The sequence below is a fragment of the Hemicordylus capensis genome, chromosome 6, assembly GCF_027244095.1.
Source record: "Hemicordylus capensis ecotype Gifberg chromosome 6, rHemCap1.1.pri, whole genome shotgun sequence".
Classification (NCBI taxonomy): Eukaryota; Metazoa; Chordata; class Lepidosauria; order Squamata; family Cordylidae; genus Hemicordylus; species Hemicordylus capensis.
In genome coordinates this window covers 94,771,161-94,798,518 of record NC_069662.1, presented here as the reverse complement: position 1 = coordinate 94,798,518, position 27,358 = coordinate 94,771,161, and the positions used below count along the sequence as shown (strand labels likewise).

Sequence of the window (27,358 nt, the reverse complement as noted above, 5' to 3'; positions counted from 1 at the left end):
TCAAGTTGTGACTTGTATGTGTGAAAAAGCTGTCAAGGATCAAATACGATCATTACGAATTTTGGGCAAAACATGTATGTCCAACCCGGGATCTTTGATCCAAGGGCTGTCTTTTGCAGTGGAAGCAGAACCAATCAAAATGAGATGAAACAGGCTTCTAATGAACACATTCTCAAATTTATTAAATGGGAACTACAGTGTGCATTTTGATTATGGAATTAACAACATAAAGAAGCTATTCACATGAGCGTGCAAAACCAGGCTAAGGAAGCCTACCCAGTATTGAACACACATGTGTACCGCCGGGATTGGGCCTGATCCCGGTGGCACCGTGGCAGCAAACCTGCCTATGCAGCCTCCCTCTAAAATGAGGTTGGGAGGTCGATCTGACCCGGGTCCGGCCCTTTTTGATGGCAAATCGGCTTGAGTGCAAGCCGGTTCTCACATACCTACCAGAGGGAAGGACCTGCTCGTCTGCGGGAAGGTAAGCTTTTTGCAGCTTCCACCCTGTTAACCCCCTTTCTCTTTCTCACTGGTTGTGAGAAAGAGCTCAAAGGATTTATGGGGGAAATTAGCAAAATAAATCTTTTTTGTGGGGAATCAGTGAGATTTTTAAAAATACATTCAATCAAGCAGAACCATTGAAATGTGTTGGAAAAGCCACTGTGTTCTCAAAGCCAGTGCTTCTAGTAGTCTGCCTAGTGGCAGTTGCTAGGGCTAACACAATAATAGAGTCCGAGAAAGGAAAATCTTAAAAGCGGGCAATTTGGAAGGGAAGGGGAAATTGATGTAGGAATAGATCAATTGGGGAGGAAATTTTGTAAAGACAGATTTAAGGGGATGGCCACAGATCAGGAAAGTTAGCCAGTCAGGAGTAGGTAAGTGAGGGAATTTCTTATTGAGTTTCAGCTGCATTCTCGCTGGAATGGGTGTATTTTTTCCATGCTGGTGTAGCAGACAGTGTGGGGAAAGACGGACATAAGTTTTTCAGGGGAAGTTTTGCTTATGGTACAGAGTGGACTGAAGAAATAGGAGGGACTTTTAGTGAGTGGCTACTGGAAATAGAGAGTTAATGAAAGGAGAGGGAAAATAAATTTTCATTAGTTCAGGAGCTCTCTTATTGGCTTAATGTGTAAAGGTTGGACGCCACCTATTCATGAACAACTGTCATTGGCAAAACATTTCATTGTGCACTGGATTCTCCAATGCTTTCTGATAAGTATGTCATGGCAAATATGCCTCATTTGATTTCAATAACATTGTTAAAGGGTGATTGGAGAACAGTTTTGATGAAAGGTGTCTTCAGACTCTGCTTCTGTTATTGTTATTGTTAGTTTGATTTCTATACCACCCTTCCAACAATGGCTTAGGGCGGTTTATGCAGATAAATAATAAATAAATAAGATGGATCCCTGTCCCCAGAGGGCTCACAATCTAATAGAAACATAAGACTGACACCAGCAACAGTCACTGGAAGTACTGTGCTTGGGGTGGATAGTGAAGGACAGAAGAAGTTGCAAGGGAAAGGAGACTCATGGAAGAAAGGTGAGGATGAATTTTGTCTGCAGGGCAACCAGTAAAACCTTTTGTCATGACCTGGGCTCCTGGGAGCCTTACCCCCTGCCATGAGGCCTCAGAGTTCAGAAGGGAGGGGGTTCACCATCACTTGGTTCATCCTCCTCCTCCAGGCTTTTGGGGTCACTATGGCTGCCTCTCTCTCTGCTGAGGACTTCACCACTCTCTCTGCTTGCCTTCTCATCACTGGCAGCCCACATCTTAAATAGCTGTTGGCATGCTGAGCACCGTCCGCTGGTGCAGGCTCTTCCCCTGCCGCCTTGCTTTGTCGTGGCCTCCATTGCTCCCGCCGCAACTCCTTCGGACCCGGTAAGATCGGCGGGTTCTCCCACAAGGGTACCCTCCAGACACCTTTATTGAAATGGAGCATAGGGATGTGCATGAACCGGTTTGGCAGTCCTTTTACGGATTTCCGAATTGGTTTGGTGGTCCGTGCACATCCCTGATGGGGCAGTGTGCATCTATGGTTTTAACTCTTACAGACAAGGGGCAGAAAAAGGAAGATAGAGGTTAGCGAAGGGGTTATACTATCCTTTCTGAGTAGTATTCCTTGGCCAGAAACAAGGTGATTGGAGATCCAATTAGCAAGTAGGAATCTCCATGCAGCTACCTTGGAGTTTGTAGAGGGGTGGGGTGGCCAAAAGTGAAGAAATAGCTCTTTGGGCCAGCGGACACAGATCTGCACAGCTAGAGACCTCTGGGAGCAGGTTTTCTCTCTGGGCTAGCATAGGAGTGACTGGCTTACTCAAACTGCTCTTGGCCTGGGATAGTTATTTTTGTTGGTATGACCACTAATCTTTTCAGAGGGGTGAGAGTGTGTGGAAACACAAACAGAATAATTTCCTCTTCTGGTCCTACTACTGCTTCTATTACCTGGAGGGTCTTTTTGTTTCCCAAGTCGTCTTCTCTTGGGAAGCCAGTGCCTTCAGCCTAATTAATCAGGAAGTTGTTTTGAAGAAGACTCAGTCAGGGACATCCTGCATTTTCCACTCTAATCCAAGCAAATAGATGAAGGCATCATTCCTTACTGGAGGGGAGCAACCTTTTAATTTAGCATCCAATTTGATAAAGTATTTTTCTATTGTGACTGCATACTCTTGGCTGTGTTTGACCAGTCTTGCTTCTCATAGTCTTCCCAGACAATCATGCCCATCAGAGAACTGTAGTTCAATGTGTTCACTAGGAATAGAGGTAGAGGAGAGGAATTGAGATAGGTGCTAGAGCCATGTGGTTTTAGCACCACTTTAAAAACCAGTTTTTCCTTGGCAGCCTCTAACTCTTGTTAATCTAGACCCAGGATCCTAGTTCTAACTGGAAGACTCTTAGAGGTGAAGTGGATATAAAGGGGATCTGTTTCACCAAGTGACAGAAGTATCTTATTCATTTTCATATTTAGATGTGCTAGCTGCCTTTCCATCAGAAATGGCCCTTAAGCTCTGTTAGCAGCGGCAGCAGCAAAAACAAAATAAGGTCATTCACAGTTCCGCTGGGTCTGGGGGGGAAGGCAGGATCCTACCTACCTTATCCCACACAATCTGCTCCTCTTTGGGGCACTACCGCTCATGTGCCCACATGACTGGTGCGATGACGGTCACCTGACATGTCCTCCCACATCTCACAATGCACTACATGGGCAGTGGAGAGGTGGCCTGCTGCAGTGCAGCAGAGCTTCTCTCCTGGCCATGCTGCAGTTGGAGCCCTATGATTGTCACTCCTGAAATGGCAGTTTTCAGAACCCCAATGGTTTACATGAACAAAATGAGGTAGGATGGACTCCTTTGCTGTACTAAGTCTGCACTAACTCACTTTTTGCCTGTGTTGCAGATTTGGGCTGCCTAGGGCTGCAGCTGCTGGGTCAGGACACCTCCCAGTCTCCCAAATGGCATGGGCTGCTTGGTTAGGAGGGATTTTACTCAAGCAGCCTGTGTCGCTTGAAGGACCTTATTGACTGCTATCCTAACACTACATACTTTAAAAAATAGCATTCATGCAGTGCTAGCCCTAAGTTTCTAAAGTGTGGGTGCTCTTATGTAAGAGCACAACTATTTTTGTCTCTGTCTCTGCACTCTGGAAGTATGGGAGGAATGCCAAAAATAGTTGCACTCTTGTGCAAGAATGCCTGTGCTTTCCAGGCGTGGGGCTAGCACTGCAGAGTTAGAAGCACACATGCAGCATTGGCCAAGATGTCAGCCATTATAAGACAATTGATTGTAACAGCAATAAAATGGACATAACTAACATTACAAGTGGGGGAAAAAAAACCTGCTATAGAGATAAAAATGCAGCAAACTGGGATAATAAAAAACTTAATCAAAAAGATGCATTTCACAACTTCCTAAAAATAACACAGATTGGCCTGAAGAATCTTCCTTGGGAGGGAGCTACATCATATCGAAGCGACTACTGAAAATGTTTGCTGTCAAGGGCAACTTTGCTTCAGATATTGGACACACCTGCAATAATATTTCTCCCAATAAAATTAATTCACAGCAGGGCTTCATGCAGGATATAGCATTTCCTAAGGTATCATGGATCCAAGCTATTTAAAGTTTTGTAGGTCTTACATTTAACCTGAAAACATCTCAGATGTTGGCCGAATTCACACATAACACGGAACCATGGGTCCAGTGGACGCGCAGTAGCGTGTCCCCTCCCCCCGAATTCAGGTGTTCAGGAGAGCTATCTCTCTGCAGTCAGCAAGACTGCAGAGAGGTGGAGGAGCTGACTCTTGACTGAAGGATAGCCCACACAGCCAATTGGGCCAGAGTGAGGGAGGCGCTTCCTCCCTTAATTCTGGTTCCATGGGGTTAAAACTGCAGTGCCAATGTTCGGATGTAATGCTAGTGCTTCAAAACTGGAGTTAAAGGTGGTGAAACTCCACTTTGACTGAAAGTTAAAGTGTTGAATTCAGGTAGAGAAACCGTGAGTCCCTTTTCTCCTTTAACTCCGGTTTACAGCATTCAGGCTTGTAGCTATGGAAAAGAAGTTAAAGGGATCTCCTGGATTCCTATTATGTCTAAATTCAGCCACAGTGTGTTGTAGTGGGTTCTGTTCATGTGTCTAGGTTTAAATCCTCAAGTGTGGAGAAACGAAGAGATGTGAAATGAAAGTGTTATATATTTGCACCTGTGACATAAACGCTACCAAGAGGGCATGTGTTTTTCCTTCTGTTCATCCTTTAGATCAGTGTTTCTCAACCACCGGTCTGCGGACTGGTGCCAGTTCGCAAGGTGTTGTGTACTAGTCCGTGACGCATCACTAATAAAAATCACTACCCCAAAAAACAATTTTGGGCCGGCAGAGCTCTCAGAGCTCATTTCCAGGCAGCCCTCACTGCTGGATGACATTCATTTCCTTGAAATGAACATTATCCAGCAGTGAGGGCTGCCTGGCAATGACCTCCAGAGAGCTGCCTGAAATTGTTTTTTGTGGGGTGCCTGGGGGTTGTTTGGGGGTGAGGGGGTGACCCTCCTTACTAACTGCTGGTCTGGGAAACTGCGCACAAATTATGTAACGGTCCATGATTCCAAAAATGTTGAGAAACACTGCTTTAGAGCACATGTGGCTATTTCAGGTTCACCAATTTTTCTGGCCTAAAAGTTAAATGTACACATGAGAGCATCTAGATCTTTGGCACAGTGATGAGCCATCAGAGAAAGCTTCTTCCATGAAGTCCCTGCACAAGCAGAATGTTCATTCCGTTCACAGAAGGAGCTTCTGCCCCTGCTGAAATAAGAGCCTTTCCATCTCTGACCATTTAAAAAAATATTTAAAGACACATCTGCTCATCCAGGCTTTTAATTAAATTCTATTTTAATGGTTTTAACATTGTTTAAAATATAGTTTTTTCTAGTGTTTTGCCTTTTTGCTGTCATTTAACTAATGTTTTAACCTTTCTGTTATTTTTTCTTGTAAACCGCCCAGAGACGCAAGTTTTGGGTGGTTGAAAAATATGTTAAATAAATAAATAAATAAAAATCTTAATGCTGCCCACCAGCAGGGTGAGTATTGTATATAGTTATATTATATGTTATATTATATTGGTATAACATTTTGTGGTATAATATTATATGGTATATTATAACTTTTATAACTATTGCCATAAACAAGGAAATGAGCCTATTTAGGAATATAGGAAGCTACCATATACTGAGTCAGACCATTGGTCTGTCTAGCTCAGTATTGTCTTCACAGACTGGCAGCGGCTTCTCCAAGGTTGCAGGCAGGAATCTCTCTTAGCCCTTTGAACAATATTTGACACGATCTAAGGAACAAATGCCTACTATTCTATTGCCTCGCTTCTACGTGAACAGCGACTCTTTGAATGGGTCCATGCCTTACACATAACACCCTCCTATCATGGGTTGTCGGGCCAATTCCTATAATATACTTACATGGAATGTTAATGGATTAAGGTCACCAAATCGTAGGCAAGAGATCCTACACTTTTTAACAAAATGGAACTATCACATCTATGTTCTGCAAGAGACCCATTTCAAAAATGAGAGCCACCGCTTTTCGGCACAACAGCAATGGATAGTGGGCCCATCCTTCTGGTCCTGCGATGGGAACGGCAATGCAGGGGTAGCGATATTGTTTAAAGACAGACCTGATCTCAAAATCGAGAAGGTATTGGAAATTGATCAGGGCAGACTAATGTATGTAGATTTTACTGTCAGGGGTGACCCAAGCTCGGCAGCCACTCTAAGGCTCGACCGCGCCTTTAGACTCTGCGCCATATATGCCCCGGTATGATCACACCTTAGGAAGGCTCTTTGGGCTAAACTAAAAGATATATGTGACACCAAGCGCCACCTCCTGATCACGGGGGATTTTAATAACAGATCCCAACTGAGCGACAAGAAAGCCTTTTCGGGAGGCCTCCCAGTCTCCCCCTCAAGTCCCTCTCTAACGAATGAGGAAAAAGCTCTCCCAACGTTTTCTGAGAGAGACTCTGGGTTTAGATGATAAGGCCTTGGGGGTATATAATGATTTGGATTTTTTCCCAATCCGTCACAAAGAGAACTTTAAATCACAGTATAGACATAAATTTAAAACTGCAGTCAAATTTACATATTACCACCCAAGATCAGCTAGCCGGCAAGATAGACTCTGGGCTCCCCCTTCTTTTGGAAGTCTAAAGGTGTAAACTAGTACTTACTCCATGGTCAGACCATGCAGCTGTGGGAATTATTTTTAATCTCTCTGAGGCAATTCCACATGGTAAGCCCTTGTGGCGATTACACCCAAAAATGTTAAGTGATGAATATCTCAAAGGTGTCCTTTTATCAGAACTGAAGCGACTGATCCCTTGGCTATTAGAGGCAGAAGATGATCTTTTGGGAGCCTGGGAGACACTTAAAAAGAGGGTGGGCTGCCGTACTAGTGCAGTGACCAGCCAGACATATAAGATAGGGGTCAAAAACTATCAGAAAGTGATCACCCAACATCTGAGGATTGTTGATAAGATGAACAGGGGAGAAGCCTTCGACGTGGAATCATGCTGCCGCTACAAAGAAACAATCAGGACATTTCAAAATGAGCTGCGGCAAAGGCGTTTAGAAAATAAGCGGTATCGCTTCAAAGGGTCTGTAGTTGAAAAAGGGGAGTGGGCAAAGGACAAGATGCATGCATCTAGTTTGACATTCCAAGGCCTGCGATCGGATGGAAGTAGCCCACTAATGGCTGACCCGCATGATATGTTAAAGATCATGGCCCAGTTTTATACAAACTTGTATGCATTGAAGGATATTTCTGTAAAGGACATTCAATCCTATCTAGATAGGTTCTGTAGTCTGAATGAATATGGTCTCGGATATTCCCTCACTGAGGGGGGAAAAGCTCTTTGACCCATCCTGTAACAATAGAAGAGGTCAGAGCAGTTATCTCAGCGGGAAAGAACACATCGGCCCCGGGGCCTGATGGTCTGACATGGCCTTTCTATAAGATTTACACAGACCAGCTACTACCAGTTTTAGTAAAATTTTGTCCTAGACAATGGGCATTTAAATAGGTCCTTTGGGGACGGCCTCTTAAATTTTCCCCCTAAGAAAGGTGACACCACTTTACCACAAAACTGGAGACCGATAACCCTCACAAATATTGATTAAAGAATCGTTGCCAAAATCCTAAATAATAGATTGGCGAAAGTGGCCCCTAAATTGGTCCACAGCTTGCAGACAAGCGCTATTTCGGGAAGAAAGATGGCAGACTCATTGTGTCTGCTGAGAGAACTTTTTTACTCTATACAGAATGAAAGTTGGAAAGATCACCTCCTCTTATTGGATCAAGTTAAGGCCTTTGACAAAGTGAACCACAATTTTCTGTAGACATTGTTGAAAGCTAAAGGTATACCACCCCTATTCGTTACTTGGATACAGCTGCTCTATACAAATGCAAAGGTGACACCACAGATTAATGGATGGCGGGGCGACCCAATTATTTTGCATTCGGGTGTCCGCCAAGTATGCCCACTGAGCCCATTACTTTATGTTTTTGCCCTGGATCCAATCCTGATCAGGATTCAGAGAGAATCCCATCTGCAAGGACTCTCGGTCTCTATCCCTCCGCCCTGCGAGATCTTCCCGGGAGGGAGGAGGAGGGAGAGTGATGGGATAGCCGAACCACTTGTCCACTCAGAACCACATTCTGAGTTTAGGGTAACATCATGTCGATGATGTTACATTACTGTTATTGAATGAAAATGAAATCTCTGTAATACTAGACATCTTCTGGGAATATGGCAAGATCTTGGGCTCAGAATTAAATGCTGACAAAAGTGTATTTGTTAAAATGGAGCCCGGACGCCAGCAACTCTCGTGCCTACCCATCTCTGAATGTAAAAGCGAAGGGGCCCCAGAGTCCAAACTGAAGTGGGTAGATACAGTAAACATTTGGGGGATTGAATATGGGATTAAGGAAAAAGTCTGGGTGGGGAAATTGGACAGATTGGGAAGAAAAAGTAATGCTTAAAATCACCATGTGGAAAAAAATGGAGCCTTGCCATGTACCAGAAAGTGGTTTACATCCGGACTTACCTGATACCCCTGGTGCATAACCTGGCGGTAGTCTATCCTCCCCCGCTTGATCTCCTTCGGAGAGTTGAAAGCCAGATCTTCCGTCTAGTATGGCACACAGCGTCCTTCCCTTTGGCCCGTGCGGTAGCATTTAAGGGGGTTGAGCGGGGAGGCCTAGCCCTACCTGCCCTGCAACCCTATTTTGTAATTGAATTCATGTCCTACAATTTTGGAAACTGGATTTTCGTGAATGTCCATAATATGTCCAACCTCCTGCAAAAAACCTGGGTCTCGCTTTTCGCTCTGCATTGGCGCAAGTCAGCATGGGGCATAGCATGGTGGGGGAAAGGATCTTTCAATGGTAATATCACACAAGTATTAAAAAGAGAACACCCGGACTACTTGAGAGATTTGTTATTCACACTTAAAAGATGGAAGGTTGAACCGGATCTATTTAAAGGATCCTCCTCAGTTAAGCAGCTAAGGAAAACAGTTTATGGAGAGGTTCTAGAAGTGGGTTTCTTCAAACCTGATTTAGAACGTAAACGCTACAAACACCGCACTTCACAGTACTTGTTGCAACCCGATCACCCTACGCTCTCTTTAAGGAGAAAAGAGTCCCTTTCCATTTATGGGAAACAAGGTGGCGCTTATACCATCAAGTATTACCACTTAATGCGGCTAAGCCATGGCTCCCAGAGGACCAGCAAGAGTGCCCTAAAATCACCTGCAAACAGAAAGCTAGTGAGCTAGGTAAAACATTCAGGGAAACCCACTCACATTTCTTAAGAGTGTGTGGTAGCCAAAAGAGTGTGGCAGGGAGTAAGCAAGCTGTTAGAGTGGCCTGATTTGGAAAAACAGACTTGGGAAGAACTAACCTCTAGTTTGAGCGATAGAACCTCCTTTCGAGGTCCCAGAAAGAAACCTTCAAGGAAACGGGACGGAACGGGTGCCCTCATACTAGGGAATTAGAACGTTCCCCTTCTTGTAATCAGGTTAGTAAACCTGTATGTCATTTATGCAATGCTCCTGCATAGGAATAGGGAGGGAAGACGCGACCAAGAGGTTCACGCAGATGAGACAGTAAATCTCTTCTGGAAAAGTTTGTATGGTTATGTGCAAAAAGACAAGAGTATCTCTTCTAAACAGCAATGGGACAAATTGTGGAAATGGACGTTAAACGTAACCCCCCCCCCCGATTACCTTATGTGCCTTGAAATCCCCCACCCCCGAGTTACAGTACTGTCTGCATATACTTCATAACCTTGTGGGTTTCCAAATCCTTGTGTGTAAATCTTTGTAGATATATGATGTACAAACAACCACTTTGTATATAATTGTGCTTTGGCAACGTACTGTATGCTTTGGTAGTTTGTTGGTTCAATAAAAAAATCTTGTCCTATTAAAAAAAAAAATCTTGTCCTATCTTGGAGAAACCAGGGAGGGAACTTGAAACCTTCTGCTCTTCCCAGAGCGGCTTCATCCCCTGAGGGGAATATCTTACAGTGCTCACACTTCTAGACTCCCTTTCATATGCAACCAGGGCGGACCCTGCTTAGATTAAGGAAACAAGTCATGCTTGCTACCACAAGACCAGCTCTCCTCTAGGTATGCATATTAAAGGTACAAATCACTTTGCTTAAAAATAAAAAAGATTGATGTTTGAGCTGCGTAGATAACATTACTGTGTTTATTATAAGGTATAAAAAGTAACCACCACTGGTTGGTTGCTGTGCTGTTAAAAAAGTATATGGATTCATTTTTACTTTATTATATTATCTTTGAATAGTGTTTGCTAGACCATAGTTTTCCAATGTGTGTTGTGCGTAGCCATGAGGATAGGGAAAAGGTGACAGAGACAAAAGATGTGAGATGATGGAGAGAGGGGAAAGAAGCTCAGTGAGGATGGAAAAGAATCTCTGCTTGCCTTTTGCCTCTTGGTCCTTGCTGCTGGTTACTGCCTCAAATTAGTCAGTCTCTTTCTCTCTCTTGCCTCTTTTCCCACCTTGCCACCATTGAGGTGGTACTTGGTTCCAGTGTTCTCTCTGTTTTTTTCCATCTGTGTGTGGAATGAATTTTGTTCTGGGCAGCAGTATCAAGACGCTGTGTGCACACATGCATTCAGAATGGGGCATTCCTGATTCAACCTGAGCGGTATCTAAAATTAACTGAGCGGACATCAAAAAACTTGTGAGCGCACACACTTGCGCTCACCTTAGAGGGAACACTGCTTGGTTCCTCTCCCCCCCCCAAAAAAAATTAAGGTCGTTTTCTACTTAAGTTAAGCAACACTGTGCTAGACCAATTGAAGTTTAATACTGCAGCTCTAAAAATATGAAAGCACCCCCACCCCCAAAAGCCAGTTCAATAAACTCCATAATATTCATGCTGTTACTATGAAAAGTAACAAAAAAGCTTCAAACCAAGTGTATTTGCTGTCTTGTACTGGTCTCTTTTAAGTGGATGAATTGTGGTCATTGTCACCTGAGGATACAGAGTGAGTACATGGTGAGGTCCACAGATAGAGCTATATACATATGCTCGGCCCTTTCCCTTCTTGGCTTGTAACATGTAGCTGAGGTAAAATAACCAATCTGGTTAGTATTGTGGTCAATACTCCCTGAGTGAGGCGACAGCCATAGCCTCTTGGAGGCTGTGTGTTAAGTTCCTCAGAAATAGGAAATTATAGGCCAATTTATCATTTCTGCATACAGGCAGTATAAGCCACAACATTTAATTGCAAGATCTAGTTTGATACAGATCATATATTTTGTGAGCCACCCTGAGCAGTATTGCACTGGAGGGATGGGGTACAAATATTTTAAATAAAATAATCTAGGCGAGACCAGACTGCAAGGACTACCACCAGTCGACTAGGAAGCAAAGAGAGGCAGGGAATGTGCAAAGACTACAGTCTAGGATTCAAAAATAAGCAAGTGTAGTGGGTGGGAGTAGTGAATCTGTGACAGTAACCTCCAGGTTGGAGACTCCTGGGCAAAGTCCTCTGATGGTTCCTTGCTAAGTTGATGGGCTTCCATACACTGGTGGCTTCCATGTGGACTTACTGAGCAGTGGTGAGAGCGGCAGCCGTGGTGAGAGGAGTAGGGGCAGCAAGACAGCAAGGAATGATAGCCGAAGAAGAGGAGAAGGATCAGCAATTGTGGAAGTGCCAGGACTTGATTGAGTGCACCTGTCATTCTAATTTTCTCATAATGCCCGGCCCTGATGCTGTGACATTCCAGAATGGATCTGTATTGGGGCCAGGCATTATTGGGGGTGGGGATTAAAATGGCATATACACTTAAGCTGTATACACTCAACACTCAGTGCTGGGGAAAACAGGGGAGGGGAAAGGAAAGAAATTAAGGCCCACACATAAGAAGTGGACCATTTCTGGGTGGTGGACATATGGTGTTTGGGCCCCAATTTTGATGTGTTGATGCTGGGCTGGTGGCGGAGGAATAAGAAGTTAGTTCTATACTGTAGCTGAAAGCAGGCAAGGCTGGTAGTCTACAAATGAAAATAGGGTCATATGTTTGAAAAAGTGGGTAAAAAGTTACTATTAAATTTTAGACACATAGATATTTGTGTGACATATTATTTGTGCATTGTTCAGGGCAATGATCCTCCTGCCTAAAGGTAAGTCCACTGGAGTTAGGAAATGTATCTGCTGTAAGGAGAGTTCTACATCCAAATGTGTTATCTTTCTGCTTCAACCTTGGGAGGCTTACAGCCAGTCATTGGTATGTCATTGCTCTAGCATTCCCTGTTCTACCACAGTATATTCATTTGATCAGATCCTGCTTCACCTTTGTCCAGATTTTATATATTTACATATTTGTAAATCCCAAGCATCCAATATATGATCAGATATTTATCCAGCATCTACTTAAAAAAACCCCACACACAACTTCAAAAAAGTTGATTTTATGAATGCTCAGCAGCCTGTTGGGCATCTTTTTCACACATCTAAATGTTTTTCTTGTCCTGTTGAGAGGAAGTAAAGCAAAATATTGCTAAAAGAAAACTTTCTCCATTGTCTTCTGTTATTGGCAAGTTTTCTTAAGACATTAGTGATGCCAATGGATAGATGGCCATTGTTAAGTGTTAGAGAGATGGTTGATATAATATCAGTAGCTTTGTAGACTGAACTTCTGAAGGTGGCAACATCTGAACAAGGAATTTACTAGCATGTAGTAGGACAAGAAGAGAATATATACTAAAGCTGGAAATGTTCTGGTAAGTACTGTAGATATGTGATGTTTAATAACCTGACGTTAATTCAAAGGATTTATTTTTGTAAAAAATGTGACAACTTTGCAGCCGCTAGAATATGAAAGAGAGAGTCTGACCACTTAATTGTTGTAATGGTCTTGACAAGTGTTAGCTGTAACGTTTCTTGCCAGTTTTCTCACTCTGTTAACTTGCTGCTAATGCTTGTGCTTAGTGCTTTGGAGGTCTTTTAAAATCAGTTGGTTTGCTACTAAATAAAATAGAATAGCTATCAGCAGGAATAATTATTGTTATCTGTCTCTTGTTTTATATGACTTAAAATCTCTGAGTTGCAGAATATTGCAACAATTTGTATATGGGAATGATCAAGGTCTTTTTGATGGAATTGCAGTAGTTCAATAAACCACTATGGCACTTCTTGTGCTTAAATCAAGATGGATGGTTAAAGAAAAGCAAAATAATTTTCATAAAGAAATGCTTCCTCAGTTCTTTTAGAAATTGGGCAATTAAGAGTGTGCCCTTTCTCCCTGGGATGCTTATCTTTAGAGGGGACAATATGTGGTAATGAGAAAGGTTATCAGTATGAATGCCTGAATGAAGAGAGACCTTTAACTATAGGAATACTTTAAAAGCTGTGGCCATAGCTTCCTTGTAGTACCTTGATACCTTGAAAGTGAATGTGTCTCTTTAAATGTTTGATGTTCAGCAACCATAATCTGCACTAAGGGTAATTCTCAAAGTGACACCCCACTAAGCAGTTTTAAAAAGAGAGGGCCTCATATGGGGAAGAACCCAAGACAAAAGAGATCTCAACACTGTGTCTCAGTGTTTCAATCCCCCCACCCCCTTCATGAAGAACATTTCTTTTCTGAACTCCTTTCTACACATGGAACCTTTGCAGAGACACAAACAGAGTAGCAATATTTTTTCTTATCTGCAACCTTAGGTCTAGGCAAGAGTGAATATAGCAAAACATTCTAATTTCAAACAAAAATGTCACTGATATCACTTGTAGTTCACAGACAAAAATGGAATTGTTTCCATAATGCATAAGCATTTCTACATCAGTAGACAAGGAGGACAAAATCAAGTGTATAGGTGATAATTTCCCCTGATGTTTGAGAATGAAATCGTCTGAGTGCCAAGAGGATGGAATGAAATTCACTGTCATTTGCTTTCTTAGTTCAGTAGTTATTATCATGCTGAATTGAAATTTTGCATTCTGTTGCATTGTAGTGGAAACATAAGAAAGTAAACAGTACGTATGATGAAGTCTAAGGAAGTATGGTGGCAAAGAAGCTTTAATTTTGGAGTACAGCAAGGAGACAGATGAAATCATACAAAAACTTACCACTTGCTTTACATGGTCTATATGTTAAATAAAATTAAAAGACATTACCATGGCCTCTGTGACTTAAATATTAGTTGCACGATACACTGGTATCAAATATATTTAGGGACATTTTTGTATTTTGAACAAGAAATTAACAGTGCCTTAATTGTCATCAGATTGCAAGTGCATTCTATGTAGCAGTTATACAACTGCTGTCTTTTCATATAATGAAGTTAATAATTTAAAAGACAATTAGGAATAAATGGCTTACTCTACTAATATTTAAAGAAAAGTGATTAAATTACCCAGAATTCCCTTTAGAATTTTACATATTAATTATAATTTTTCATAAGAAAGCTATACATCTGAGATAATTACCTCAGGGTTTTTAAAAATATATATATATGCTAGCTTTCCTTTTAGCATCTGTAAGGAAATTTGAGGCCATATTTCACAAATTTTTATACTTTTAGTTTTCTTGTCCCGTGTGTTTGTCTGGAAACAAGTCTCAGGCACTCATGTCAATGGAGTTTATTTCCAAGTAAGTGTGTATAACTTGGAGGAATGAGGTTATGTGAGAATGCTGCTTTTCATGGCTCTGAAGTCTTGTTCTGACTAAGCTGTCAATTCTAAAACTTGCGCTCAGAGGTAACTTCCACTGAACCCACTAAAACATTTAGAAAACCCTACCTTTTAGAGTTGTATGTATCATTGGTTGTTGTTGTTTTTTTTTTAAAAAAAAATCATAAATATTGGTAACATTGTTTCTGAGAGAAGAAGCCTAAACTGTTTCGTAAACCAGACGATAAATCAATCCAGAGAGAAGATTTGGGATTTAGGACTTGCATATTTATTTAAATGTAACTGATTAAGGACTGTATACTTAGGTAAAAATGGCTGATAGCAGCATTTTCATGAAACTGTATAAAGTTCTTTAAATCTGGCATAGTTCTGTTGGCAATATTTGGGCAGCTTCAGATGAAGTGAAGAACCTCCGTTAATACTGAGCTGCATATGTGGTGACATTCCCCGGGTTCACGTGAGTTTCAGAGCTTAGGTTTTCTCAAGCAGTTAGGTTAGAATACAATGAGATTGGTGGGTTCAATCATCCTAACCAATCTCAGCTTTTCCTAACCTAGAAAGTAAGTTGAAGCTCAGGCTGGGATGGGAGACGGGAGTGAGCCTGAGGGATGTTATTCGGAGCTCAGCATTAACAGAGGTTCACTGAGATGTTTGGAACCTCCCTCTGCAGGGGCAGAGCTGTAATTGTGCACATGGGTTCCAAGAACCCATGTACAGCTGCTATTGAGGCTGCTGTGTTAGTGGCAATAGACACCTGGTGGCACCCTCCGGTGCCCCCTTTCTCCCTGCCACATGTGTGGCAGTGGCAGCAGCAACCTCCCTGAGGGAGCAGCCTGCAACTCAGCCACCACCACTACTGCTGCTGCCCACGTGGCAGGGAGAGAAGGCACCCCACATGTGGTAGAAAGAGAAGGGGGCCCGCTGAGGGTGCGCAGGCTGCCTATGCCCTCACTATGCTACTGGTAGTAGCATAGTGGCTTTACTGTACATTTGGAAGACTATTTTTTTTAAAAGGATGGATTGACACAGTTCTGTCCTGAAAACTGATGAAACTGAAGGAAAGTAAAATGATACGATAACTTGCATCAACCCATAAAGTAACTAAATATTAATATATCACCAACTTTTACAGAGTGATTATTAACTTTGTCAAGAATAGTTTGTTCCCTAATTTTTCCTAAATGGTATAAGATATAAAATATGGAGGTGCTATAGGCTGATGTGTATATTTGTGTGTACATATACACCAACATGTGGAATAAATTATTAATAGATTCTTATTTCTTTTTGAATCATGCAAAGTTTGCCTCAGCCTCTAGATGGAGGGGCAGTCTAGAGCAAAGGTTGTTGGGAAATGTAGTCCTGTCATTAGTCTGGTGCATTGCTGCCAGTAGACATTTAGACCACAACTCCCAACAGCTCCTGAGAAGTGCATTGCCTGTGACTAATAGGGTCCAGGCAAAGAAGAGGCAAAATGCACACTGCTTTTGCCTCCCCCCCCCCGCCTGCTTGGATGATAGGGATGGGAAGCTAAGGAATGAGCAAGTAGGCGGTGGTGGCAAACGGACTGTGGGATCAGGAAGCTAAGAATTTCACACTGGAGCAGCCAGCCTGGGTGTAGAGGTGTTGAAGGTGTGAGGAACAAAGGCAGGTGGGGTGAGATGGGACAGGACAGGAATGGGGTCTCCCAGCAGACCAGTGAGGGCAGGAAGAGTCTGCATTGCATTGCTATGTAAAAACAACACCCCACACCCACTTATTTCCCTGCATTCCCCCTTCTGGGAAGCAAAAAACTGTATACCCTGCAGAATATATGTACAAAAGGATGGTACATGTATTTCAAGAAACATATCTTGTTTTGTGACCCATCGGCACCCAGCCTTGGACTTATAAATTACTGGGGAAGACTGCATTTAAAGAGACTGTTGTGCCATGCCTGTTAGAGTCAAACTATGTGATACAAACCATGAGATTTGTATTTCCATTGTTTTGTTAATATAGTAGCCATAATATTGGGACCACAGTATTGCTGAGAGGTAATACAGAACCCTTTGCCCTCACATCATGGTCCCAAAAAATGCCCCTGAAAGCTGCTATTTGCCTCTAGAGCAGGCCTGCTCAACTTAGCCCCCCCAGCTGTTTTTTAACTACAACTCCCATAATCTCCAGCCACAGTGGCCAATAACTAGGGATTATGGGAACTGTAGGCCAACTTCTGCAGGAGGGCCGAAGTTGAGCAGCCCTGCTCTCAGGGGCGTAACAAGGCTGGAGTGGGCCCAGAGACAAAATTTTAAAATGGGCCCCTCGCTGATACACACACACTTCACAATATACAGTCATGTGACTTGCCTCTGGGGGCCCCCTTGAGGCGTGGGGGCCCCCAGGCGGCCACCTCCCCTTGCCTAATAGTAGTTACGCCCCTGTGGCCAGCTGTGTCACATCATCACCACTCATGCCATAGTGTCATCATGAGTGCTGTCCAACAGGTAGCCATAACACTTGCTCAACTGGTATAGTCAGAAGTACATCTAGGTAATTTTGGAGCCTGGACCTAAAGGCCTTTGAAACCCTCACCCCCCTACACGTTAACCATCATTTTTTAACACTTAGGCTCATGAGAGCACAAACCAAACCACCCAGGACAGACTAAAGATTATTTGGGGGCGCCCAGGAGCTGTGAGGTCCTGGACTTTGGCCCCGAAGTCCAGGGGTAAGAGCACCTCTGGGCATAGTTATAGAATTACTGTTCACAAAATGTTTTGTGCCAGCTTCAAATCTGGAAAGGCCTAAATATGAAATACATCTGAACATTTACTGCACAAGTATGGATATGGATATTCCTCTTAGTAAAGACTTATTTTCAACCCAGTCCACTGTCTTGTATGTGTATGTGTGTGTGTTTGGGGGTGGGTTTTTTTGGGGGGGGTTGGTCTTTTTTTGATAGACAAACACTATAAATCATTGTCTTATACTGATGCATATCATGGCCTGTGTGCTTTACATTAAAAAAATAATTATATGTATTGTTAGGAATGTCTTACCAGGCTGACTTTTTAGATATGTCTTGATTGCACACACATTCGAATTATCTAATCATCTATAAAGGAGTAAAATTAGAAAGGCAAAACATAAAAGTTCTACCTTTCTGAATCACATCTGAAGAGGGATTAGATTTATAGTGATACAAACTTTTTGAATTTACATTTGTTTCTTTCTGCTTAACCCTTCCATCTCCCAACATCAAGAACGTGCAGATTGATGTCCTTGCAGGAAACCTATAAGAGCTGAAGAAAAGATCTGTTTTCATTTGGAATATATGTCATAAAGAAAAGAATAGTGCGTAATCCAGCTAGAGGTAAAGATTTTGCAGCTGGTTGATTTCAAGAGGAAGCGAAGCCAGAGTTTAAGAATTAAATTTAAGTTGCTGCCATTGAAATCAAGGGAACAGATATAGCCTTATATTTGGTTGGATAACTTGTGTCCCTCTTTGAACAATCTACAGAGAGTCTTACCTTTCTTTTAGGTTAACAATAGCCAGACCCAGTCCCATTTCAATGTTTGGAACCCCCTGTCTGGTGGATAAAAGATTAAATACCCTTCTCTGCTTCACATTAAATACCCTTTGCTGCTTCCCCAAATACATGTATGTGTGTAAAGGTTAAGGGCAACATAGTGTGATGATCATTTGTGAGGAAAGGGGGAAACATATGCAATTTTCAGATGTGCTTTGACCCTACTACCTTTTTTTTAATCGCATGTTTCATCCTCATGCCTGAGATGCTAGGAGCTTTCTAATCAGAGGTCGGCAACACCTCAGGAGGGTCCATCAGAGCTGACCCCCAACTAGCTGCAACTAGCTGACAAGCCAGCAGCAGCAAGTGCCCCCCACCACCTGGAGTCTAGACCCACCCATCCCCCCGCAGTCCAAAGCGGGCGAGCGAGTGAATTCAAAAGCGCTCGGGCGCAGTGTTGGGCACAGAGGCATAACTAGGGAAAACGGCGCCTGGGGCAAGCACTTAAATGGCGCCCCCCCACCACCCCGCCAACATACTACATTATACTTAGGTTTTTCCTCACAAGCGCCCGCCGCCACCAAGCCAGGCCACTGACTGGCCGCCAGGTGCCAGCAAAGCAATGGGGGGGGGCGCGCAGGCGGCGCGGAAGGGACCGTTTGTGGGGAAGGGGGCACTGACGCACTCCCTTGACTGCTGCAGCGCTGCTGCATTGAGCAGGAAACATTTGTATTAACAAAAAATAAAAATTTTTTTTTTAAAAAAATTGGTCATGGCGGCGCCCCCCCCCACGTGACCAGAAAAGATGGCGCCCGGGGCACGTGCCCCCCTGCCCCCCCTATAGTTACACCTCTGGTTGGGCAGGTGAGAGGAGGACGTGCCTATTCCCCGGCCCTGGGCAATGACAGTGGGACGAAAAGAGAGCAGCCCCAATGATCTCCACGGGCACGCGCGCTCTCTCTCTCCTGGGACAGGGAGGGAGAGAGAGAGAGAGAATGGCTGCTGTTGTCCTGGGCGCCCCCTCAGCTGCATAAGCGGTGGAAGCTGGTGCCAGCTGGGCAGGGGCAGCGCAGCAGTCGTCTCTACACAGTGCTCCTCTATCCTGGATGGCACCGTGGGACGGCGGGCCGGGGGCACCTAAAGGCACGTCCCAAGGGCTCTCTAAGGCTTGCGACTGTCCTTGATGGAGGCATTAGCTTTCCTCACGTTGAAGGAATTGGGGAATGGATCTCGGAATCATCCATCTACTCAGGGCGGACGGAGGCAGCAGGCAGGAAATACGGCGCTCCCCGGAGCCGGAACAAAGGCAGATTTTTTTTAAAAAAAAAAATTTATACACTCATTCAAGTAAGCTGGGGCCAGCGCCGGGTGGGGGAGGCACGTGACATGTCTCTCGGGGGCCCCATAAGCTGGGGGCCCCCCAGAGAACTGTCTCCCCTTTGCCCGATCATAGTTACGCGCCTGCCTGCTCTAGAGAAAAGCTACCATTGGCGCTAATGCATGCATGTAGAAAATTGGCCAGGGATGTTTTCTGGAATTCATTGATAATAGTTGAATAACAGTTTAAGAAACAAAATAAATGTCCAGACACCTGATTTGGTGTCAGTGGCACATTTTCCTAGGGTACCACCCCTTTCCCTTCCCAAGATTGCTGCTCAGGGTACAAGATTTTTCTGCCATCAGCAGCCTCCACAGTCAGCGAGCTGCACTTACAGGAAGGCTATGTGCACCCAGAGGTAAGCTGACTGAATAGGAACTTAGTGTCTCCTAGAAACATTAGGAAGTGTGATTGTTTAGAAAGTTTGAATCAATCGATCAAAAGTCTATTAAAAATAGCACACTGATGAACCAGAATGAAACTGTTATTAATAAGTATTATTATTCTTACTCAAGTATGCTTAAATAATTTTTAAAAACCTCTCTTCACTACAAATTATAAGTTAAACTTATAACTTATAGACTGTAAAATCACTTAGTGACTTTGGTAGTGGGCAGCATACAAATATGTTAGAATAAATAAATAAAACTTATGCAGAGTTTTACAGGAGGTCATGACTTCACACTCTCCTATAAATTCTGCTATGTAACAATAGTTTTTTCATATTAAGAATGTAAATTAAATATTTTGCAAATAAGATAAACAGGGGCTTGTTCAAGAAATATATTCAACTTCCATTGCCAACCACAATTTAAAAGCTTCAGTTTTATCTTCCCTCTATGATGCTGTGCTTGCATTTTGTCCATGCATAGGTGTTAAAGTTAGTGCTTTAGTGCTGCAGATCCTTCTAGCTTAATAGGTTTGGGCCTCATTCACTCCATACAATGTCTTTTGTCTGTCTTCATTCCAGGAGCTTTTTCTCACATCAGGGTTTACCACAAGTCTTTACTGTGAATTCGGGGCATAATGGATACTTCAATGTAAAAAATATATTTATTTATTTATTTATTTATTTATTTATTTATTTATTTATTTATTTACCCTGGACTTAAATTGGGCTAAGTTCCAATATGGAAGGGAAAACCTGAATCGTAAGTGATCTCTGAAAAGATCACATGGACTTTGGAGTAAATCTAGCCGATAAGTGAACGCACACCCATCCTCCCAAAACAAAGTCGCTCTCTGAAAAAGCTCCAGGTATTTGAACAAACCACCCATGACATGGGAGAGCTGTGATTTGATCACCGGACCTCTTTTTCTGAACTTTAAATCAACTACAATAGCACCAGACCAGGAGGCAGTTTATAAGGTTTTTACCCACATCATATTCTGGATCTAAATTTCATTTCTGAAGCTGCTTAAGGGCCTTTTAGTGGAAAAAATATAGGTAAATATATTGTGCCAGTGGGACAAATAACAGTTTTAGATCCAGAAAGCAGCACAGCAGCTGTGTTCTTTCTAATTTTTCTCATCTGTGTGTGGAATGGGTTTTGTTCTCAGTATCAAGGCAGTGTGCGCGCATGTGCATTCAGAGTGGGGCCTTCCTGATTCAACCTGAGCGGGATCTAAAATTAACTGAGGGGACAGCAGAAAATGTGTGAGTACGCGCACAGGCTCACACTTTAGAGGGAATAGTGCACAGCAGGAAGGGTTAAATTGCCCAACATTGATGCTTTGAACAAAAATGGTGTCCCCTACAGATGTTTTAATAAGCAGATAAGCAGAGTTCTTCTGCATCAGGTGTGATTTGGCTCTTGGTCTCTTATTTTTCAAGTGCATATGTGATAAGCTGTATGTGCAGTGTAGGCCCTTGTTATTAGAGGGGGTTTCGTTCTCGCCTGTAGGTGCAGATATGGACACCGCAAATAATGGAGCCCTACCCCTAAGGGAATCTAGGGGTTAGATTCACACACATATACACACATGCTAAAATTGGTGGGGTGGGGAGCATAAATAAGAGAAATAAAGTACTCTACCTTGTGCTCCAGGTCTCCAGCCCTCTATAAATGCCCCCTCAAACTCTCAATTCGTCCAATTTTAGCAAAAAAATCACAGGAAACCATTTTTTAAAAAAGCCACAAAATGGTTCCACACTTGCTCCAGACTGGAAATGACAATGGAAATGACTCCGGAAGTAATTTCCAATGGCCCTGCAACTACAGATAGGTGGAAATCACCTACTTTTGCTCCTGTGTATATGGAAACTAGGTCTCTAGGACTTATTAGGGATGTGCACGGGACCTGGTGAGGGAAGTTCGAAGGTGAAAGGATTGACTTTAAGGGTGGGGGAGGGTGTACCTCCCTGCCGCCCTGTTGCCTCGTCGAAACCTAGGTCAGCAGAAGTACCTGACAAGTGTGCACATGTCACGCTCTCATGCCCGATGTGCATGCTCATGAGTGCGACTTGTGCAATCATGCCTACACATGCAGGTGTGTCGGGTACTTTGGCTGACGTAAGGTCTGATGAGGCAATGGGCGGCAGGGAGGTACGCTGGACCCTTTGCAAACAGAGTGAAGGTGAGGGGAAAGCAGAGGGAGGGATAAGTGCACCCTCCCCCACCCTTAAAGTCAACCCCCCACCTTTGAACCTCGGAGGCCCATAAAGGGCCTCTGAACTGGTTCCATGCACATCCGTAGGACCTACCCATGGATACCTGAAACCGTGGTTGCTAGAACTGTGGACACCAAGGACTACCTGTACCTCCAAGCGGTCTTAAACATGACTTCCATTGTATTGATATCATCAACCACTCACAACAGTATCCAGTCCTATTATTTTATAACCTTATGATTTTAGACCTGCAGTATTTTGGAAGTATGGGAGACACTTGGAAGCAGCTAGGATACTGTGTCATTATAACACTTGGGAAATTGAATGACTTTCTTAAAACATTAAAAAATAACAAAACACACACAAGCAAAATGCCTGTGACTGTTATCACATCTGACATACGTTAGTGATTGTCATCAATTGCAAAGGATTTAGCAACTATACCACTTTACATTAAAAAAAAATTGTCAGGAAAATAGGGTGTCATTCAATTTTTGTTTAGATTGAGTTTTCTGAATAATTTGTTTTGGATCATTACGAATCAAACTAGCTCTAAAAAGTCAGAATGGTTGTCACTACGCTATTGTAATTTTTCTTTTAAGTGTTTAAAAATATATTGATTTATATATGTGAGGAAATGGCCAAGACAAATAACCGCATTTAATAATGATGTGATTGGAACTTATGCTCTGGGTGTGTGGCTCAAAGCAGAGATGTGGGTTTTCTGGAAAAAGTTCCCATGCAAATTTGCATCAAGCTTTTTCCACAGAAAAGTTTACTATGTAAACTTTTCTGATGCCCTAAATAGATTGCAATCTGATCTGGTATGTTGTTTGACCTATTTATTTATTACAAATAAAAAGAAAACTCCATATTAATTTTTCATGCTGTATCTCAAATATTTTTCAAGTAGCTGAGTAGTTGAACTGAAATATTTCAGGGTGCAAATCTCAGGGGCCACCTGGGAACTAATTCATCTCAGCACTTTTTCCATGAAGAAAGTGCTTGGAGGAACTACAGGAGAAGGTATGATTCTCTCCAGTCTCTCCCCTCCAGTTAAGCCTACTGTGCATCATGAAAATATGTCCCTGCGCAGCCCTGAGGTTGGTGATGCACAGTGGGCTATGGAGGGAAGGGGAGATGGTCAACAGTGCAGAGGTAATCTGGAAGTGGGATATTAGAAGTGGAAAATTTTCTCACAGAAAAATAGTGTGGGGGAAATTTCTACCCTGCATCCCTGGCTCAAAGGAGGAAAGAATAGAATTGCTAGCAAAATGCTGATTTCTCAGTGCCTTAAATCCTGTCAAAGGGAAGGTGCCATGGGACACCTGAACAATTTTTAAATCAAAAATGGAATTAACATTTCCTAACTGAAAATGATATTTGCTGTAATTTGGACTATTGACATTATTACAGTTTGCAACACTAAGCTAAGAATATTTTAGGTGGGTTAAATGCAGATTTTTTAGGGCTAGAGAGCACAACTATGATTAATTGAGCTTGTCGGGGAAACAACTAACATCTATGACCACTAAAAATCTGTGGTGGTGGCTTAATTTCAGAATTTTTTTTGTTTGTTGTTAAATTATGGAATTTGAAAATAATTCCGTTAATCATTCATTCCAATTTGTGAATGATTTTTCTGTCTTTCTCTCTCTCACACATCTCGGTATTTTTATTTAATTAATGGAAAGACTTAAGCAAGAGAACAATCTAGTTTCCACAATAGTCACTGTGCAGAAGTTATTCATGTATTAAGTGGGTGTTAATTAGTTCATGGGTTGTTGCAGACTCAGATATATTATTAATTTATTATTGATGTGGAAAATGATCACTAAGTTCTGGAGATAAAGTTTATTTTGCCTCTGTTTGGCAAAGAGTTCTGCTATTGAGCTTTCGCTGCCTTTAAGTAGCCTAAACCTGACTCTTGAGTACCATTAATTTGAAGTAAATAATGGCATTGTCCACATGGGAACTTCTTGGGCTGCGGTCTGTGTTCTAGCATTTAAGCAGAAGTGCAATCAGCAGTATTTGCCAAGAAGAAAAAAGCTCCATATTGTGTGTTTCAGATCACACTTACTTATGTATGAAATTCTGTGCCATCTTTCTGTATTAAACCATCCAAGTCTGTTTACAAAACTGATTAGAACAACAAAGACATAAACATAACAACATTACAGCATAACATTACAACTGTTGGCATTAGTGACAAACCAGCTGTAATACTAGGTACATGCATTGGACTGGGGTGGGATGGGGAATGTGGAAACTCTGAAAGTTACTGCTAAAGCTAAATAGTTTGGTACAACAAAAGTTATAAAATGAACTTGCCAAGCAGGCCTTCTTGGGGTAGGTTGGAGACTGTGCCACCCACACAAACTCCACTAAGTTACCCATCTGTCTTTGGTTTTAAGTATTGTGAGACTAAAAAAGAATTCCAATATGAGGAAGTTAAACCTGAAAGAATATTGATTGTGATCCTATTAGGAACATTAGAAGCTGCCATATACTGAGTCAGACCATTGGTCCATCTAGCTCAGTATTGTCTACACAGACTGACAGCAGTTTCTCCAAGGTTGCAGGCAGGAATCTCTCTCAGCCTTATTTTGGAGGTACCAGGGAGAGTATGGAACTTGGAACCTTCTGTATGCAAGCATGCAGCTACTCTTCGCAGAGCAGCCCCATCCCCTAAGGGGAATCTTTTACAGTGCTCACACGTGTCTCTCATTCAAATGCAATCCAGGACAGACCCTGCTTAGCAAAGGGGATAATTCATGCTTGTTACCACAAGACCAGCTCTCCTCCCATAACCAGCTCATCTTGATCTTCCCACGATCAAAATTGCTGGTGGCTGGGGAGGGCTGGGTGAAGGCAGGAGCTTTCTTATATCCCCCCCCCATCAGATGCTTGTTAGAACTCCTCCATGCTGTGTGCCCACATGACTCAAACAGTGGAGCTGAATACATAGGGGATCTGGAAGAAGAAGTCCTCCAGTACCAAACAATGCATTGCACAGGAAGCCAAGAGGCTTCCCCCGGCAATGCTGCAGCTCCTGGATGCCTGGCAGCTCTTTAAGCGGCACTCTGTGATCCTCAGGGAGCTGGGCTTCTAGGAGCTGCAGAACACAGCCCCGATAGCACACATGATTGGGACTGCTGAGGTGAGCTGGAGCTTTGCTCCCTCAATCTCAGTTTTAAGCTGGGTTTCCCAGCAAGATATCCCTGCTCTGGAGCAGTGGGGCAGGAGTGGGTTCCGATGCTCCTCATGAGCCTCGCAATCCAGATTTCTCCACTCCACCCCACTGCAGCTGGTTGTGAGAATGAGCTTTGTATGCTCATATTAGTACTTCTGAAATATATGGATACTTCCAAACATAAGCCCCAGTTCGGTTAGTGTCATAACTATAGGTAATGCAGGCATTCTAAAACTATGACGGATGCTTTAACGCTGTTGTTGTTACTACTACAGCTACTGCTACGTACATGGCACTTTACAGAGAATGAGAGAACACGTTCCTGCCCTAAGAGACATATAATTTAGAAAAAGACATAAGGGAGACAAGAGAGGAAGGGGAGGGAAATGAAGCAGAGGGAACCAAGGAAAGAATATATTGTTTCAGTTCCCATTTGAACTAGGAGATGTGCCAAAGGTTTCACAAAAAAGATGGATTTTAAGGAAGGAAGGAGATAAGAGACATGGAATCATGGAGATTTTCTGGAAGTGGAGAGAGAATGGGGAGAGAACTATATTTGAACACACAATTACTGTGTTGTCAAGCTGTTTCTACAGGTTTTATTTATTTATTTGATTTCCTTTCTATACCGCCCTTCCAAAAATGGCTCAGGACGGTTTACACAGAGAAATAGTAAATAAGATGAATCCCTTTCCCCAAAGGGCTCACAATCTAAAAAGAAACATAAGATAGACACCAGCAACAGTCACTGGAGGTACTGTGCTAGGGGTGGATAGGGCCAATTACTCTTCCCCTGCTAAATAAAGAGAATCACCACATCAAAAGATGCCTCTTTGTCAAGTTAGCAGGGGATAACTTAGCAGGAGTACAGGGGCGTAGCTATAATTGGGCGAACGGGTTCAAAGAACCTGAGCCGTGCCCAATCAGGAGCCGCCATTAGTGGCCCTGACATGCCCCCCGCATCTGATGTCAGACGTGGGGGCAGGAGTTTAGCTCCCGAGTGGGGGCTGCGCGGCCCCTTTGAGAGCTAAACAAAGGCTGGTGCTTAACTAGCTCCTGAAGGGGCCGCCTGGCCCCTTCAGGAGCTAAGACTGGTGCTGCGCTGCGAACGCAGCACCAGCCTTTGTTTAACTGCTGAGGGGGCCGCATGGCCCCTACAGCAGTTAAGCTGCTTCTCCCAAATGGAGCCTCAAGGCTCCGTTCGGGAGCCAGACCATGCCCCCCGTGTCAGATGCAGTGGGCAGGGCTATTGGGGCGCCCACCACGGCCGCACATGGGCCGCCGGCGGGCTAGCTACGCCCCTGCAGGGGTAGAATGCATATATGTTTTTATTCAGGGGCTCAAGTGCACAGTAGGACCATATACAGAAAAAAGGCTGGATCTGATCCAGTTCAGGCAATTATTGTTTTGGTTGTCCAATACAAATGGCAGCCTATTTCAAATTGATCCAGTGCATTGGATCAGAACAGTGTATTTGCCCATATGAACTGGTAATTCATGAAAAAGGTTATGAACTTTTTTGTCAGAATGAAACTTCCAGGGATGGTAGATGTGATATTATTTTTAGTAGTTGATGTATTTATTGTTTAATTTATATACTGCCTTTCATTAAAATTATCCCAAGACAGTTTATAGTATAATTAAAACACACAATTAAAACAAAAGGACAAATACTAAATTTAAAAATAAAAATATTACATCTCTATTTTTAAAGTTGATTAAAATTATTTTTTAAATGTACATATTTGCTACAGCTGTAATAGAAGGAAAATTCAAGGAAATTCCATATGTAGCCCAGCTCTTCTCTTGTGGTGCAGGAGCCATTGAATCAATGGCTCATGTATTTCTATATTGTCTAAATAAGGATATTTGTTATCATTTTATTACCCGTTTTTTAGTCAAATTTCCAGGCCACTCAGATTCGT

The 27,358-nt window shown here is 42.8% G+C and overlaps 1 protein-coding gene across 17 annotated transcripts in view; it reads left to right on the top strand.

The window, feature by feature from the left end:
- ARPP21 (cAMP regulated phosphoprotein 21) overlaps positions 1-27,358 on the top strand; it is a 381,834-nt gene that overhangs the window by 142,939 nt on the left and 211,537 nt on the right. The gene's annotated exons all lie outside the window — the stretch shown is intronic.